At 42.9% G+C, this 17,458-nt stretch overlaps 1 protein-coding gene across 2 annotated transcripts in view; it reads left to right on the forward strand.

The window, feature by feature from the left end:
* Positions 1-17,458, forward strand: part of LOC122559795 (tetraspanin-9-like) — a 186,864-nt gene that overhangs the window by 47,446 nt on the left and 121,960 nt on the right. Inside the window, exon 1 of one of the 2 annotated variants that reach the window (XM_043709850.1) lies at positions 956-974. The exons of the other annotated variant lie outside the window; for it this stretch is intronic. The gene's annotated coding sequence lies outside the window, so the exon portion shown is untranslated. Of the gene's footprint in view, positions 1-955; positions 975-17,458 lie in introns of those variants that run through there. 2 annotated transcript variants of the gene reach the window in all.

A 17,458-nucleotide genomic window follows, 5' to 3' on the forward strand; every position in this document is an offset into this window, starting at 1 on the left:
TTTATAAAATTATGAGGGGCATGGATAGGGTAAATAGGCAAAGTCTTTTCCCTGGGGTGGGGGAGTCCAGAACTAGAGGACATAGGTTTCGGGTGAGAGGGGAAAGATATAAAAGAGACCTACAGGGCAATTTTTTCACTAAGAGGGTGGTACGTGTATGGAATGAGCTGCCAGAGGAAGTGGTGGAGGCTGGTACAATTGCAACATTTAAGAGGCATTTGGATGGGTATATGAATGGGAAGGGTTTGGAGGGATATGGGCCGGGTGCTGGCAGGTGGGACTAAATTGGGTTGGGATATCTGGTCAGCATGATGGAATGAAGGGTCTGTTCCCGTGCTGTACATCTCTATGACTCTATGATGCGCCAATCTTAATATAACAAGAAGAAAAATAAATTGAAAGAGAATTTAAGACAAAGGTCATCACTTCCAAACAAGATCACTGTGCTCTTAGGATTTGCTTATGCTGTGCTGACTGGAGTTGTACCATGCTGTTGTTATGTTACTGGGTTTGAAGAAAATTTATGATCATTCTCATACTGAAGTATATTTTGTTCTGCTTTAACGCCTGTTTTGTCAGCGTGAATTGGCTAGAACGCGATTCAGGAATTGTGGACGCAGGAATTGTGTTTGGATAACACAAACTTTCTATGGAACGGGTTTAGCGATTTTCTATTAGCAATCTTCTGCTGCGCGATTTTCTAATGCAGTGTTTCATAGTGCAGAGGAACCTAGCTGTCGTGTACTAGCAGAATGACTTGGGATGCACTTCCTGGGAAGGGCTTGACCAGTTTCTGCCTGAAATTTCAGCCAGCACCCAGCAGATGGCAGGCAGGGTTCACTGTCCGTTTACTTCAGTCTTGCGTTGTGTGATGACAGAATCTTTCCCAGAGAATGAATGGTGCCTTTATACACATCCAGGCCTGTTGTCTTTCCCCATTTCATCCAGATTCCGAGAGCCTCAACGCGCTCAAGGTCAGAATTCTTTCTTTCTTTCTAAATGTATTTAAGATGTTGTGGTGAGATTCCAGAGCTCTAAAGGACCTGCTTCCTTGCTTTTCAGCGTTCAAAGAAATGCCTGAATTTCTTGGTATTCTATTCGGCTGATCAAACAGATTTAAAAAATAATATTGCCTGAGCACACTCCTGATGGTCAGATGCGCATGTGTCGATAGGTAGCATTGGCAAAAAGATATCGAAAGAAACAGCTGTGCTGCAATTTCTGTTGTTTTTTCACAGGATGTGAACGTCACTTGTTGCTCATTCCTAACTGCCCACGAACTGAGTAGCTTTCTTGGCCATTTCAGAGGGCAGTTAAGAATCTGTGGTTTGGAGCTCAGAGCCAGACCAGATAAGGACAGCAAATTTACTTCCCAGCAATTTAGAAGGTTAAGAGATGATTCAGAGTCATAGCACAGAAACAGACCCTTCGGTCCAACTTGTCCATTCTGACCAGATATCTGAAATAAATCTAGTCCCATTTGCCATGATTTGGCCTATATCCCTCCAAACCCTTCCTATTCATATGTCCATCCAAATGCCTCTTAAATGTTGCAATTGTACCAGCCTCTACCACTTCCTCTGGCAGCTCATTCCATACACACACCATCCTCTGTGTTAAAAAGTTGCCCCTTCGGTCTCTTTTATATCTTTCCCTTCTCACCCTAAACCTATGCCATCTAATTCTGGACTCTCCCGCCCCAGGGAAAAGACCTTGACTATTTACCCCATCCATGTCCCTCATGATTTCATAAATCTCAATAAGGTCACCCCTCAGCCTCCGACGGTCCAGGGAAAACAGCCCCAGCCTGTTCAACCTCTCCCTGTAGCTCAAATCCTCCAACCCTGGCAACATCCTTGTAAATGTTTTCTGAATCCTTTCAAGTTTCACAACATCCTTCCAAAAGGCGGGCGACCAGAATTGCATATAGTATTCCAAAAGTGGCTTAACCGATGTCCTGTACAGTTGCAACATGACCTTCCAACTCCTGTCCTCAATTTTGATCTAATGTAAATGGAAGGAAGCTTTCTCTGGTTGTGGGTGTGAGGAGTGGATCGAGGAGTAGGAGCAGACACTTGCTCATTGGAATTTGCAACACCATTCCACAAATGGCAATTAGTGCTGGTTCAATAAAGTTTCAAAATAAGTTTGACAGAATGTTTTTCACAGAATTATCAGGGCATGTGGACAGTGGTGAGTATCCAGAAATAGGTCACAAATCCTTCATGATCTGCTGGTGGATTAGGCTGGAAGGGTTAAATGACTGACCTTTTCTTGCTGCATGCCTTGTGTGGAAACCTTTGCTGTTTTGCAATGCTGCTTCAGCACTCTGCACTGTCCTGGTTGTTCTTGCTAGGTGTGTCTTTCCTCTGGGTTAAGGTAAAGCTGTGTTGGCTAAGCTCATTGACCAGGTAAGGAGGAACTGCTTTTCCCAGAGAGTAGTGAATCTGTGGAATTCTCTGCCCAAGGAAGCAGTAGAGGCAGTTTCATTAAATATATTCAAGCACAGTTGGTTGGGTTTTTGCATGGTAGGGGAATTAAGGGTTATGGGGATAATGCAGGTAGGAGGAGCTGAGACAATGATCTTAATGCATGGCGGGCAGGCTCGACAGGCCAAATGGCCTACTCCAGCTTCTAATACTATGAAACTATGAAATTCCTGACCAAGAGGAAGGCAGTGTTGAACCATGACCTGATCTGAGGGAAGACAGTGCCGATCTCTCCTGTACGATGGGTTTGACTCTTTTGAAAAAGAATAAGTTGCAGAGTTACAAGAGAAGCCCATTTAGTGAGTTGGCAGAGACACAATGGACTGAGCACTGTCCTAATACTTGGGAATAGTGGGTTTTTTTATGGGGAAATATTTGGACAAATTGAGCTTGTATCCATGAGGATTTCAAAGAGTAAGAGGAGACTTGATTGGAACACTGAAGGTCGTGAGAGATCTTGATGGAGTGAATATGGAGAGTATGTCTCCTATTATAGAAGAATGTAGAACTCAGAGTCACTGTTTAAAAGTTAATGGTCACCCATTTAACACAGATATGGAAGAATAAATGTTCTAACAGAGAGTTGTGAGAGTTTGAAATTGTCTCCCTCAAAAGGAGGTGGAAACAAAGTTCTTGAATATATAGGTCGTTCTGCAATAACACCCCTTTTGTTCGCGTGAATTTGCTATAACACAGTTGACGAATTGGGGACATTGTTTCTAAAGCTCCAAGTTTTGGTTATAACACAGTCATGGCCCCATTAGTTTAAATAGTGCTACTACTACACGATTTTCTTATAACATAGGATTGCACCAGAATGGAACTACTGTATTATCCCAGAACTGATCGGATTTTAAGGCAGAAGTGGTTAGATTCTTGATAAGCAAGGGGGTGAAAGGATCTCAGGGAATAGGGGGAAATGTGAATTTGAGATTAGAATCAGATCGGCCATCATCTTATTGAATGGCAGGGCAGACTCGAGGGGCTGAATGGCCTCCTGCTGCTCCTAAAGTATATGCTCATATATAATTGCAACTGCTTTTGTTGAAATCCATCATTTAATCAGCCTTCATATTCCTGAGAATGATTTGCAAGTGCAGACTGTATGTGTTTTAAGGATATTTTTGAAACAGGGAGCTTAGATTTAGTGGCTGTAGATTCTTTGGTGATAGGAAAATATCATGCAGTTGTGCATGAAAACAACTCTGGGGGAGGTATTGGGTGTATTAGAATATCTGAAGGTGGATAAATCTCCGGATCCTGACCAGATATATCCAAGAACCCTGCAAGAGGCTGGATAGGAAATTGCGGGGGCCCTGGCTGATATTTTTGAATCATCATTAGCCACGGGTGAGGTCCCGGAAGACTGGAGGGTAGCAAATATTGTGACCCTTATTCAAGAAGGGCTGCAAAGAAAAACCTGGGACCTACAGATCAGTAAGCTTAACATCTGTGGTAGGTCAGTTACTTATGAAATTTCTGAGGGATAAGATGTACATACATTTGGAAAGACAGGGTTGACTAGGAATAGTCTGAATGGCACTGTGCGTGGGGGATCATGCCTCAGAAATTTGTTAGAGTTTTTGGATGAAGTGACCAGGAAGGTTGATGAGGGCAGGGTGGTAGATGTACTCTATATGGATTTCAGAATGCCCTTTGATAAAGTTCCACATGATAGGCTGCTCTGGAAAGTTAGATCACACGGTGAGCTGGCACATTGGATACACAGTTGGCTTGATGGCAGTAAACAGAGGGTAATAGTGGAAGGATGCTTGTCAGACTGGAGGCCTGTGACTAGTAGAGTGCCTCAGGGGTCAGTGCTGGCCCCATTACTGTTTGTTATCTATATCAATGATTTGGATGAGAATGTACAAGGCATGATTAGTAAGTTTGTAGATGATGCTGGTGTTGTGGACAGTGAGGACAGTTCAGAAATTGCAGCAGGACCTTGATCAGCTGGGGAAGTAGACCGAGAAATGGCAAATGGAGTTTAATATGGATAATTGTGAGGGTCTTGCATTTTGGAATGTCAAATCAAGGTAGGAGTTTCATGGTGAATGTTAGGACCTTAGGGATTGTAGGGGAACAGAGGGACCTTGGAGTTCAGGTGTACGGTTCTCTGAAAGTGGAGTCCCAGGTAGACAGGGCAGTGAAGGTGGCTTTTGGCACACTGGCCTTCATTGGTCAGGGCACTGAGTATAGAAGCTGGGAAGTTATGCTGCGGTTGTTCAGGACATTAGTGAGGCTGCACTTGGAGTATTGTGTTCAGTTTCGGTCACCTTGCTACAGGAAGGATGTTATTAAACTGGAGAGCGTGCAGAAGAAAGTTACAAGGATGTTGCCAGGACTCAAGGGTTTGAATTATAGGGAGAGGTTGGACAAGCTAGAACTTTATTGTTTAGAGTAGAGGAAAGTGAAGGAGGATCTTACAGAAGCGCATAAGATCATGGGAAGCAGGGATAGGGTGAATGCACTCAGTCTTTTTCCCAGGGTTGGGGAATTGAGGAGTAGGGGGCATCAGTTTAAGGTTAGAGGGTAAAGAATAGAGGGAACCTGAGGGGCACCTTTTTTACACAGAGGGTGGTATGCATTTGGAATTAGCTGCCAGCGGAAGTGGTTGAGGCAGGTACATTAAAAATATTTAAAAGGCATTTGGACAAAATACATGAATAGGAAAGGATTAGAATGATATGGGCCAAGTGCAGGAAAATGGGGTTAGTGTGGATGGACATTTTGGTTGGCACGGACCAGTTTGGGCCGAAGGGCCTGTCTCTGTGCTGTAGGAGTCTGTGACTATATGATATAAACATAGAAACTAAAACAAAGATTGCCATTTTGGGTGTAATGAAGAGAGCACGGAAATGAAGAACCTCTGGGCCAGACAGCTCACGGGTTAGCTCTCCAGGCGACCAAGATAACTACTCAAGAACTGCTTATTTCTTTCAACTGCTTCTTTCATGTGGTAGTTGCAGGAGTACTGAGTAATTAATGAGGAAAGTCTTCTAATATTTCCCTCGTGGGACTGACCACAACCACAGCTCCATCCAAGAATTGAATAGTTTTTTAATTGGTTCCTGGACTGGAGTCTCTGTGAGTGTGCTTGGACTCCTGCGTCCTTCTGGTATTTATTCTGTTTCAGTTAGGCTCTGCTGCACAGTGTTTGAATTCGTGATTCTTGTGAAGTCCCTTCACCCCTTTACTATTTTGAAATCTGTTATATATTCCTGTGAGGAGAAAGGAGGTTGCACGTAAAATTTGATTTAAGGAACATCTGTCTGTGGAGGTTAACCTTGCACATTGATCCTTTTGAGCAATTTGACCTTGAACATGTTGCCTGAGTGTGTGGGATTCCTGGCTCATTGAGGTTGAAGGGAAACAGCCTAGATTTCATACAGCCCACACATCCAGTCTCGAGTGCTCACGCATCATCTACCAGAGGACCCCATACAGAATAAAGGCAGACTCTCCAGTCACTGTGTTTAACCATTAAACAGCAGAACTCATCTCATTACATGAAATCTTCAGGACCCATCTTTCAATTATTATCATGTAGAAGTTTTTATTGTCAGGGGTATCTTCTCAGCGGATCATGTTTGCTGTAGTCAGCATTACCCATGTAAATGCAGGAAGAATAGTGATGTTAGTCTAACGCAGGCAAAACAGTTCTTACCTGGTAGCCGCTGGAGATTTCCTGAACATCTACAATCGATTAGCCGCAACCTGCTGAAAAATTACATACCAGAATCTTTTGAAGTGCTTTCTGTCTAAATACTTTAGTGTCACTGGCCACGTTTGATCTCAGGCCAAACTCCCCACTCTCCTTTCGTTCCTCAGAGGATAGTGAATCTGTGGAATTCATCACTACATAAGGTTGTCAAGGCTGGGTCGTTAAGCGTATTCAAGGCTGAGCGAGTCAGATTATTAATCAGTAAGGGAATCGAGCGTTACGGGGATAAGGCAGAAAAGTGGAGTTGGGGATTATCAGATCTGTCATTGGGTAGCAGAGGAGACTCGATGGGCCAAATGGCTCCTTTCGTTCCTCAGAGGATAGTGAATCTGTGGAATTCATCACTACATAAGGTTGTCAAGGCTGGGTCGTTAAGCGTATTCAAGGCTGAGCGAGTCAGATTATTAATCGGTAAGGGAATCGAGCGTTATGGGGATAAGGCAGAAAAGTGGAGTTGGGGATTATCAGATCTGTCATTGGGTAGCAGAAGAGACTCGATGGGCCAAATGGCCCAACTCTGCTCCTATCCCTGATGGTCTTTTGGTGGTTGGGAGGGATCAACATATTTTTGAGGCTTCAGTAACACTTTGCTCCCATGGGAGAATAATCCTACTCAGAATTGGGCCATTCAGCCCATCAAATATTTTGCCAGTTCTTTGCTAGACAAATCAGTCATTCAGTATTTTGCCCTGTGCTCTCATGCAGTCCTGTATCTTCGAACATTTATCAAAACAGATGATGTGTATCCAGGGATGATCTGTGGTCAGGTAATGACCTGAGCAAGAATACCCAAGAGGATTGTTTAAAGGGCAGAAGGTTTAACTGCTCTTGTCAGTGGAAGTGGTTTACCCTCCATTACATGTGCTTCTGTTTTCGCAGGAGGACTAATGGTTATTTCTCCTCTTTTTAATAGGCCCACTGATAATGGAGCTGAACAGTCTCCTTCCAAACATTGCTCTCATACTTTGGCAATTTGTAACTGGTTGACTCATTGCTAAATATTTGTGTTTTAACTGGTCTATTTTCCCAGAATGCTGCCCAGCTGGGTCTGGGACCTCCTCGCAGATTATGTTACTACCTACCTTTACATTGTCAAAAGACTTGGAATACTGGAGTACTGCGGGAGAGGGGGGAAGCAAAAGACAAATTTTGTCAAAGCTTCTCATCTTGCATCCATGAGGACAATTTGCAAGAGTGCCAATGTAAGGGGAAGTCAAAAATTTTCTACAGGTATTTTTTTCAGCAATATGACCATCCAGCAACTATTTCTAAACGTTACATGTGATTCCTTCAACAAAGTCATAAATTGGATTTAGTGAAGGCTCAAACTTTTTACTTTCTGGCACCTTACTGACTCATCCTTGGCTTCCCAGAAACTGGCTTGTTTTATGCACCAAGTGTAGGCCCTTGGATCGTGTTGTAGAACAGAGAGACCTAGTGGTTCAGGTACATAATCTTTGAAGTTTGACACATGTAGACAGAGTGTTTAAAAAGCCATATAGCACACTTGCCTTCATTGCTTGGACCTTGGAATATATTGAGTTGGAATGTTGTGTTGAGGTTGAGGCCTCTTCTGGAATAATCTGTCCTGTTCTGGTCACCCTGTTATAGGAAGGGTATTATTAAGCTGGAGACAGTTTGACAGAGATTTACAAGGATGTTGCTGGGAATGGTGGGTTTAAGTTATAGGGAGAGGCTGGATAGGCTGGGACTTTTCTCATTGGAATGTAGGAGATTGAGGGGTGACCTTATAGAGGCTTTTTAAATCGTGAGGGGTATAAATAAGGTAAATGGCTGGGGGCATATTTTAAAGGTGAGAGGAGAAAGATTTAAAAAAGACATGAGAGGCAATTGTTTTACACAGAATGGTTCATGTGTGGAATGAACTTCCAGAAGAAGTGATGGATGCAGGTGCAGTTACAACGTTTAAAAGGCATTTGGTTAAGTATATGAATAAGAAATGTTTGGAGGGACAGAGGCCAAGCCCAGGCAAGTGGGACAGGTTTAGTTTGGGAATATGATAGGCATGGACTGGTTGGTCTTAAGGGTCTGTTTCAGTGCTTTATGACTCTTAACATGGTTGCTAATCTTGCAAGGCACTTTTTCAAATGTCTTGCAAAACTCCAAACACGTTACATCTACTGATTTTCTCATTTAGTTACACCCACAAGGCTCCATTGGGTTTATCCCTTTTCGTAACTCCATTTCATCTTTACTTAATCATATGATGATTTTCTGTATGCCCTGTCAAGAGCAATAAATTCCTATATTCTCTAGACAACTGATATCAAGTTAACTGGCCTTTAGTTCTCAGTTTTCTCTCCATTCTTTTTAACAGTGATTTTGTCAATTATTTTAACTTTCATACTGGGACCACAGGCAGTGTAGTAATTGCAATACAACTGTCCCATATTGATGCAAAACATCTGTGAAATTCCAGACAATCCTTAAATACCACTTCTGCCTGTTATTGAAATATGAATTCTCTTTAATGGAATTATACAGAAGGTAGCAAGAGTAAAGGATAATTCAGTTATTCCCCCTGTGGGAATGGAAACACGATACAACAGAATTAAACCATTTGTCTGGACTCGGGAACAAGTACAGGCAACTTTAGAGGATTGTTAGATAGTTCTCAAGTGGTGAGAAAATAGCCCAAGTTATCAAAGTCGCAATGGGAGCTGCATGTATCATGTGCCCAACCCCCCCACTTCACTTTCTGCATTCATAGAGTCATAAAATTATACAGCAAGGAAACAGACTCTATGGTCCAACTCGTCCATGCAGACCAGATATCTTGAATTAATGTAGTCCCATTTGCCAGCATTTGGCCCATATCTTCCTAACCCCTTCCATATCCTTCTATACCCATCCAGATGTCTTTTAAATGTTGTAATTGTACCAGCCTCCTCCACTTCCTCTGGCAACTCATTCCATGCACGTACCACCCTCTGTGTGAAAAAGTTGCCCCCTAGTTCCCTTTTAAATCTTTCCCCTCTCACCTTAAACCTATGCCCTCTAGTTCTGGACTCCCCCACCCCAAGAAAAATACCTTGTCTATTTATCTTATCCATGCCCCTCATGATTTAATAAATCTCTGTAAGGTCACCCCTCAGCCTCCGATGCTCCAGGGAAAACAACCCCAGCCTATTCAACCTCTCCCTGTAGCTCAAACACTCCAACCCTGGCAACATCCTTGTAAGTCTTTTCCGAACCCTTTCAAGTTTCACAACATCCTTCCTAGAGTAAGGAGATCAGAATTCAGTAGCGTATTCCAAAAATGGCCTAACTACTGTTCTGTACAGTTGCAAAATGACATCCCGGCTCCTATACTCAATACACTGACCAATAAAGGAAAGCATACCAAGCACCTTCTTCACTATCCTATCTCCCTGTGACTCAACTTTCAAGGAACTGTGAACCTGCACTCCAAGGTCTCTTTGTTCAGCAACACTCCCCTGGATCTTACCATTAAGTGTGTAAGTCTTGCCCTGATTTGCTTTTCCAAAATGCAGCACCTCACATTTATCTAAATTAAGCTTCATCTGCTACACCTCAGCCCATTGGCCCATCTGATCAAGGTCACATTTTACTCTGAGATAACTTTGTTCACCATTCACTACACCATCAATTTTGGAATCATCTGCAAACTTACTAACCATTCCTCCTATATTCAAATCCAAATCATTTATATAAATGACAAAAAGCAGTGGACCCAGTACCAATCTTTGTGGTCACAGGCCTCCAGTCCGCTAAACAAGTCTCCACCATCACCCAGGACGTGATCAGGTGTATCCTAGACCTTTGTGAGAACCTAGGGAAGTGATTGCTGGCCCCTTGCTGAGATATTTGTATCATTGACAGCCATGATTGAGGCGCTGAAGCACTGGAGGGTGGCTCATGTGGTGACACTGTTTAAGATAGGTTGTAAGGAAAAGCCAGGGAACTATAGTCTGGTGAGCCTGACCTCAGTGGTGGGCAAGTTGTTGGAGGGGTTTCTGTGGGACAGGATTTACATGTATTTGGAAAGGCAAGGACTGATTAGGGATCATCAACATGGTTTTGTGTGTGGGAAATCATGTATCGCTAATTTGATTGAGTTTTTTAAAGAAGTGACCACGAAGATTGATGAAGAATGTCATGGACTGCAAAGCATTTGACTAGGTTCTGCATGATAGACTGGTCAGTAAGGTTAGCTTACATGGTATGATAATACAGCATAGAATCAAACTGCACAGAAGGATGTCATTCAGCCCATTGTGCTTATGATAATCCTTTAACAGGGCATGAAGTCCTTCGCCTACTCAACAGGGACCTCTCCTGCCAAATACTCACCTGTGACCAGACTCTCTTGGGGATCCGCAATATTCTGTCAGCTCTGGTTAGTCAGTGACTCTTGGGAGGTGGGTTTTCCATACCCTGGCTCCTTGATCATGAAGAAGGCATCTGGCCCACTATGTGCTGCTTTGGGCCTTCCTAAAAGGACAAGACGTGCAGCTTTCTCAGCTCACGTCCTGGCATCTGAGACCCTATGTTGCCTCCGTTAAATACCATAGTGTGTGTGTTTGTGTCTGCGTATCTGTACGCACGTTTGTAGGTGTATTTTATTCAATTTATTTCTCCATGAAAGAGAATCTCTCGCAGGGTCAGGATTTATTAATTGCCCTGAACTGAACAGCTTGATCGGGCCATTTCAGAGGGCAGTTCAGTGAGTCTGAAGTCACGTGTATTTAGGGATGGACAGCAATTTCCATCCCTAAATGACATTCATGAATTAGAACAACTTTTCCAGCAATCAGTGAAAATTTCATGGTCACCATTACTGAGACCAGTTTTTTATTCCTGATTTTATTTAATTGAATTTAAATTCCATCATCTCTCGCTCTGAGATATTTGTGTAAAATGATTTTGTGATCGTGTATATGAGAGAGAGAGACCTTGGCGTTTATACAACAGTGAAGTACCTTAGATACTTTGGCAGACTGTTGATGGATGCATGAACTGGCAATTTAAACATTCTCGCTTAGTATTTGAATGCAGTTAGTTTACTCTCCAAAAAAAAACTAACATTCAGAAAATTAAACTGGGAGGCAGGGATGTGTTCATGGGAACAATGTTCAGTAGGGCTGGCAGATACTCCAAGCCAGATGTGAGGCATGGGATGTATTAATGTATAGAGTATTGTTTTACCCTTCCCTGGAGGGGATGGTGAAGATTAAGAGCTATTGGAGAGTGAAGGGCCTCACTAGGAGCACCTGTTATTTAATTACAGAGGATTGTGAAGAATTATTCAGATGACATGGCGTATTTCCTGCAATGCTAAGCACTTGAGCAATGGGGGGCTCAGAATTCTTTCACCGGGTTTCAATGGCACTTGTGCAGACTTCAGATCTCTTTCCACAGAGCAGCTGGTGTGAAGAAAAATGCACATTGATCGTAACCCATTAATAATTGTGTTTCTTACAAACGGCTGGAACTTTGTCACCGAAAATCCACAACCGTAGTCTCTCGCAGCCCAAGTCAAAAGTCTACCTGTTGCTTTCTGACTCATTTTTCACTTTGACAAATACTTAGAACTTCGGATCTCAGGGAAAGTCAGATTTGATATATGCTGAAGTTTCCTGTAAGTATCGGGATGGTCAATTGTTTAGATCCATGATAATACGAAGATGGCTGCAGTAGGTGTTAGAGCAGGAATATGCTGGAGTGGACACCTCCAGGTCCGACAGGGCACTTTTGAAACAAATTGACACATTCGTCCTTAGCCAGAGAGAGAGAGAGAGGGATGGAGATGGTCACAAGAGGACAGAGTTTGTGGCGTGGAATGACTATAATAGAGTCAGTCTATCCTTTGTTTAATTGGAGAGAGTTTCTGCTTATCCAACACGGGATATTGGATGAGACAGCTAAACAGTTTGGGGGAAGTGGAGTCATCAAGAGGTGGTGGTGGTCAGTTAGACCTGGGTGTCAACAAAGTACATGTTCTAACTATTTTGTAGATCAGGAGCAGTGTGTAGATGGGATGTAGGATGGGGCCAGGGATCAATCTTTGAGGGACATCGGTAACATTGCAGGAGCGGGAAGCAAAACTGAATTGATAAAAATGGAACCCAATCAGTACAGTCCCATCCAGCTGGTCAACTGACTGTGGCTGACAAAGATAGTCCATTCAAATCTGCAGTTTCCAGAATGACTGAAGGAATTGGGTTTAAACTGAAACAGAATCCCTACAGTGTGGAAGCAGGCCATTCAGCCCATTGAGTCCACACTGCCGAGCATCCCACCCAGACCAACCCCTGTAATCCTGCTTTTCCCAAGGCTAATCCCCCTGCATGCTACAGAGAAACATAGCATGGCCATTTATCCACCTAACCTGCACGTCTTTGGATTGTGGGAGGAGACCCACACAGGGAGAATGTGCAAACTCCACACATACAGTCCCGAGGCTGGAATCGAACCTGGGTCCCTGGTGCTTTGAGGCAGCAGTGCTAACCACTGAGCCACCATGCTGCAAATGGAATACTGACCTTTATTTCAAAGGGAATGCAGTACAAAAGTGGGGAGGTTTTGTTCAAAGTATAGAAGACACTCATCAGCCCCCACCTGGAATACTATGAACCGTTTGGTTCCCTGAACTAAAGCAAGATATACTGGCATGGGAGGCAGTCCAGAGAAGGTTCACTCTGTTGGTCTGGAATATGGGGGGGGTGATTTTCTTATAAGGAGAGGTTGAGTAAGTTGTGCTTGTACTCATTGGAGTTTAGGAAAATGAGGGACAACCTTTTTGAAACATATAAGATTCCTCAGGGCTTGACACAGTAGATATAGAAAGGCTGGTTCCCCTTGTGGAAGGACTTAAGATCAAAAGGCATCATGTCAGAAGAACACGTAATCCATTTAAGACCGAGATGAGGAGAATTTTCCTCACTGAGGGTAGTGAATCTGTGGAATTCTTTGCTGCAGAGGACTGTCGTAAGTATATTCAAAGCTGAGATAGATTTTTAATCATGTATGGGAATCAAGAGTTATGGGGAGAAGGCAGGAAAATAGAGTTGAGGATTATCAAATAGCAATGATCTCAATGAATGATGGAGTAAACTCGATGGGCTGAATGGCCTATTCCTGCTTCCCTGTTATCGGGTTAGCTTAGAGGGTTGTAAAGTCTGGGTCATTAAGTATATTCAAGGCTGAGCTAGACAGATTTTTAAGTAATGAAGAAATCCTAGGCTGTGGGAAAAAGGCAGGAAAGTGAATTTGAGGATTACCAGATCAGTAACAATCTCATTAGTGGTGAAGATTTAATGGACTGAATGGCCTATTCCAATCCGATATCATGGATTTAGAGGGTTATATTAGGGAGAGCTCGATGAGAGAGGGATATATTAATAGAGAAGGAGAAATCGGAGGAGATGTTGGAGAGACACAGACTCAGAGTGAGACCCAAAGCAACATATTCAAGATGCCAGTGGGAAAAGCCACCTGACAACATGTGAACAGTCTGAACCATTTTGATGGGGGCAGCGCTGCTGGAGTTTACTTTTTGATGTGCTGGGGGCAGAGCTTCTGGAGTTTTCTTTTTGCACAAAAGCAAAGCTATTGAGGGGACTTTTCTGTGTTAAAGAGTCATAGAGATGTACAGCACGGAAACAGACCCTTCGGTCCAACCTGTCCATGCTGACCAGAGATCCTAAATTAACCTAGTCCCATTTGCCAGCACTTAGCCCATGTCCCTCTAAACCTTTCCTATTCATATACTCATCCAGCTGCCTTTTAAATGTTGTAATTGTACCAGCCTCCACCACTTCTGCTGGCAGCTCATTCCATACACGTACCACCCTTTGCACCCTTTTAGACTGCATTCCCGTAGTTCCTTTTTAAATCTTTCCCCTCTCACCTTAAACCTATACCCTCTAGTTCTGGACTCCCCCACCCCAGTGAAAAGACCTTGTCTGTTTAACTTATCCATGTCCCTCATGATTTTATAAACCTTGATAAGGTCACCCCTCAGTCTCCGATGCTCCAGGGAAAACAGTTATAAAAAGAAGTTTAAAGTCAGTTCAGTGAGACCCTCAGTGGTGCATGAATTAGTTTTGAAATATTTTGCTATTTTAGCGAGGTTTGATTGGGCAGTTGATTGTTTCCTGATTAACACTAGACTTGGTCTCTGCACATGAAAGATTTGGAAACTGATATTAAAACACAACAGCGCAAAGGCACTTTGAATGATGGGACCTGCAGCTGTATTTGGAAGCAGATGGTGCCTGACTCATGACTCACTTTAGAAACACAGAAAGATTTATTGTCGTGGTGGCTATTCAGTCCATCGTGACTGGGACTGACTTTCTCAGCTACTCCTGTTGTGAGGAGGTAAGCCCTAGAGCAATGCTGGGGCTCTGATTTCAAGTTCCAAAGTGTATCTGTAATGTTCCCGAACACTGGTGTCCATGATGGGAAGTGGTTGAGGGGTAGTAGGACCTTGGTGGTTTGCTCTCTCTCTCTCTCTCTTTGTCTTTCTCGTGCTCTCTCTTTCTCTCACACGCTGTCTCCTGCATGCACCCTTACACATGTTCTGTCACTCTCCTTTGCAGTCTCACTCTGTCATGCTCCCGATCCACTAGCTCCAGGTACCAAACTCTATGAAGGCATGGTGAGCATGAATTTCCATCGGATTGGTCCATGTTTATGGGCAGTATACTATAGTGGTTTGCCATTGCCTTCTGCAGGATAGCTGACCAGGAAACTCCAACTCCTCACGCCAGCCATATTTGAAGAATTTACAGACTGACAATCATTTTGACTGTTCACAATATAAGCACACTTTCTGTTGTCAAGCAGCCTCAAAGAGAGACTTGAATCCAGAGCACAGGAACAGAGGTAGAGGTATTTACCACAGCACCACAAGATCACCTACACTCAGGGGTTCATCCACATCATTCATTGAAGGTTCAGGGGCAGAAAGCTAAAACCCACAGAAGGTGTTCTTGGTTTAATCAGCTTGGAGAATACTAGAATAAAGCAGTAACCATTAACTAATACAGAACACTGTGTCAGTTCACAGTTAGAGACTATGTACACGGTACCCAATTACAGGAAGACCACAAAGCCACTGACGCCGGACAGTGTAGATTCACCAGGACAAGGACTGAAATGGACACACTTGGCATTGTTTCCACTAAAACAGAAAAAAAATTAAGAGAAAGTATAACAGGGTTTATTTTTCAATTTTGAGGTTTTTTTTGGGATAAATAATGGGATGATTTCATCTGCCTGAAATATGGACATGAAACATATTGCAATGAAACTGATATATTGTTTTCACTTTGTTGTGTGCAACTTGTTCTGTAAGCCAGCATCCTGTGAGAATGGTAATATTTAAATAACAGATGTCAAAGGGATTATTATAGTTAACTGTTCTAAACTGCTAGTTACATTCAATTCTGCCTTGCAATCAGGACGAGGTCTTTTCCAAGGATTGTGAAAGGGCACTCGACACAATTCCAGGGTCACTGAAGAGGAGCTTAACGGTGCCAGGCGATGAGATTACAAGATGGTATATAGGTGAAGAAAAGTGGGCACCATGCCAGAATCATGCAGTCTTCTTGGCATTGATCCTATTAAAAACAACTCATCTACACAGTTTCTTTATTGTTGGGACTCAGGGAGGCTTGAATGGTTGGAGCTCAGGAAAAAGTCTAGAGTTGTAGTGAGGCTTGCTGTTTGTGAAAAGGTTGATTATATCTAGGAGTGCAGTTTCTGAGAATCTAGGGAAGTATACTCCCAATAAAGGAGAGTAGATCTCCAGAACACGAGCAGTAGTTGAGGCAATCCATGATGGAGTGGATTTTCAGAGAGATTCGGGGACAGGTCAACAAAAGTGAAGAACTGTATTCCTTCGTGATGTTTGAACATGGTTTGGTGACCACAGTGACACTAAAGTCTGAAGGGAATTGCTTGAGAAATCCATGCGATCCATTTGATCTCATTTGTAATTTGATGTGTTCTGTCAGGTGTTCCACCATCGTTTTGCCTGTTACTCATTTTACCCTAAGTTTTGGAAATTCGAATACAAGTACAGTGGTGCCTCGGAATCCGAATTTAATTTATTCCAGGGGCTGTTCGAATTGCGAAAAGTTCGGATTCCGAAACTATTTTCCCCGTAAGAAATAATGGAAAGTGAATTAATCTTTTTCTGGAGCCAAAAAAAACATTTTCAAGACACTTTTAATAAAAGCAAGAGATAAATGTACTAACATGAAAATAACTTCATTTACCTTAGTGAGGAGTGCTAATGGTGAATGCACTTATTTGCTTCACTGCTCTTCTTGGGTGTAATTGTGAATGCACAAGGGTGATAATTTAAAAAACCAGCACAAATCACAAGGTAAACTAGTGATGGACGCGCGAGAGATACTTTCACGACTACTTCCGGGGATGAACTGAACAAACAATGTGTGACCTAAACAGTACATGGTATTCGGATTCTGAAAATGTGTCCGGATTTTAGGGCAAAATGTTCGCGAAATAATTGTTCGGATTCCGATTTGTTCGAACAATAGGGCATTCGGATTCTAGGGTCACCACTGTAATACCTTTCTTTATGCAGTCTAAACCATTTTTTATTGCAAATAACCCTTATCTATTTGTTTGAGTGAGCTTCATTTGTAATAAATAAGCTATTTGTTGATGAAAGAAACCTGGCTGAAATGTTTCTAAAACTGAACCAGAGGCAGTCCTGTCTAAAAACCGCAAGTACTGCGGATGCAGTAAATCAGAAACAAGACCACAGATTGCTGGAAACGTCCAGCAGGTCTGGCAGCATCTGTGAAGAGAAATCAGAGTTAGCGTTTCAGCTTGTCGACCCAAAACGTTAACTCTGATTCCTCTCCACAGATGCTGCCAGAGCTGAAAATGTGTTGCTGGAAAAGCGCAGCAGGTCAGGCAGCATCCAGGGAACAGGAGAATCGACGTTTCGGGCATAAGCCCTTCTTCAGGCTTATGCCCGAAACGTCGATTCTCCTGTTCCCTGGATGCTGCCTGACCTGCTGCGCTTTTCCAGCAACACATTTTCAGCTCTGATCTCCAGCATCTGCAGACCTCACTTTCTCCTCACAGTTGCTGCCAGACCTGCTGAGCTTTTCCAGCAATTTCTGTTCCTGTAGAAGTCCTGTATATGTTGGTCATGACATCATTCTGGCTGTGTTTAAAGTTTGTTATTATTGGATGTGAACTGGGACTCAAAAGC

The sequence above is a fragment of the Chiloscyllium plagiosum genome, chromosome 19 (assembly GCF_004010195.1).
Source record: "Chiloscyllium plagiosum isolate BGI_BamShark_2017 chromosome 19, ASM401019v2, whole genome shotgun sequence".
Taxonomy (NCBI): Eukaryota; Metazoa; Chordata; class Chondrichthyes; order Orectolobiformes; family Hemiscylliidae; genus Chiloscyllium; species Chiloscyllium plagiosum.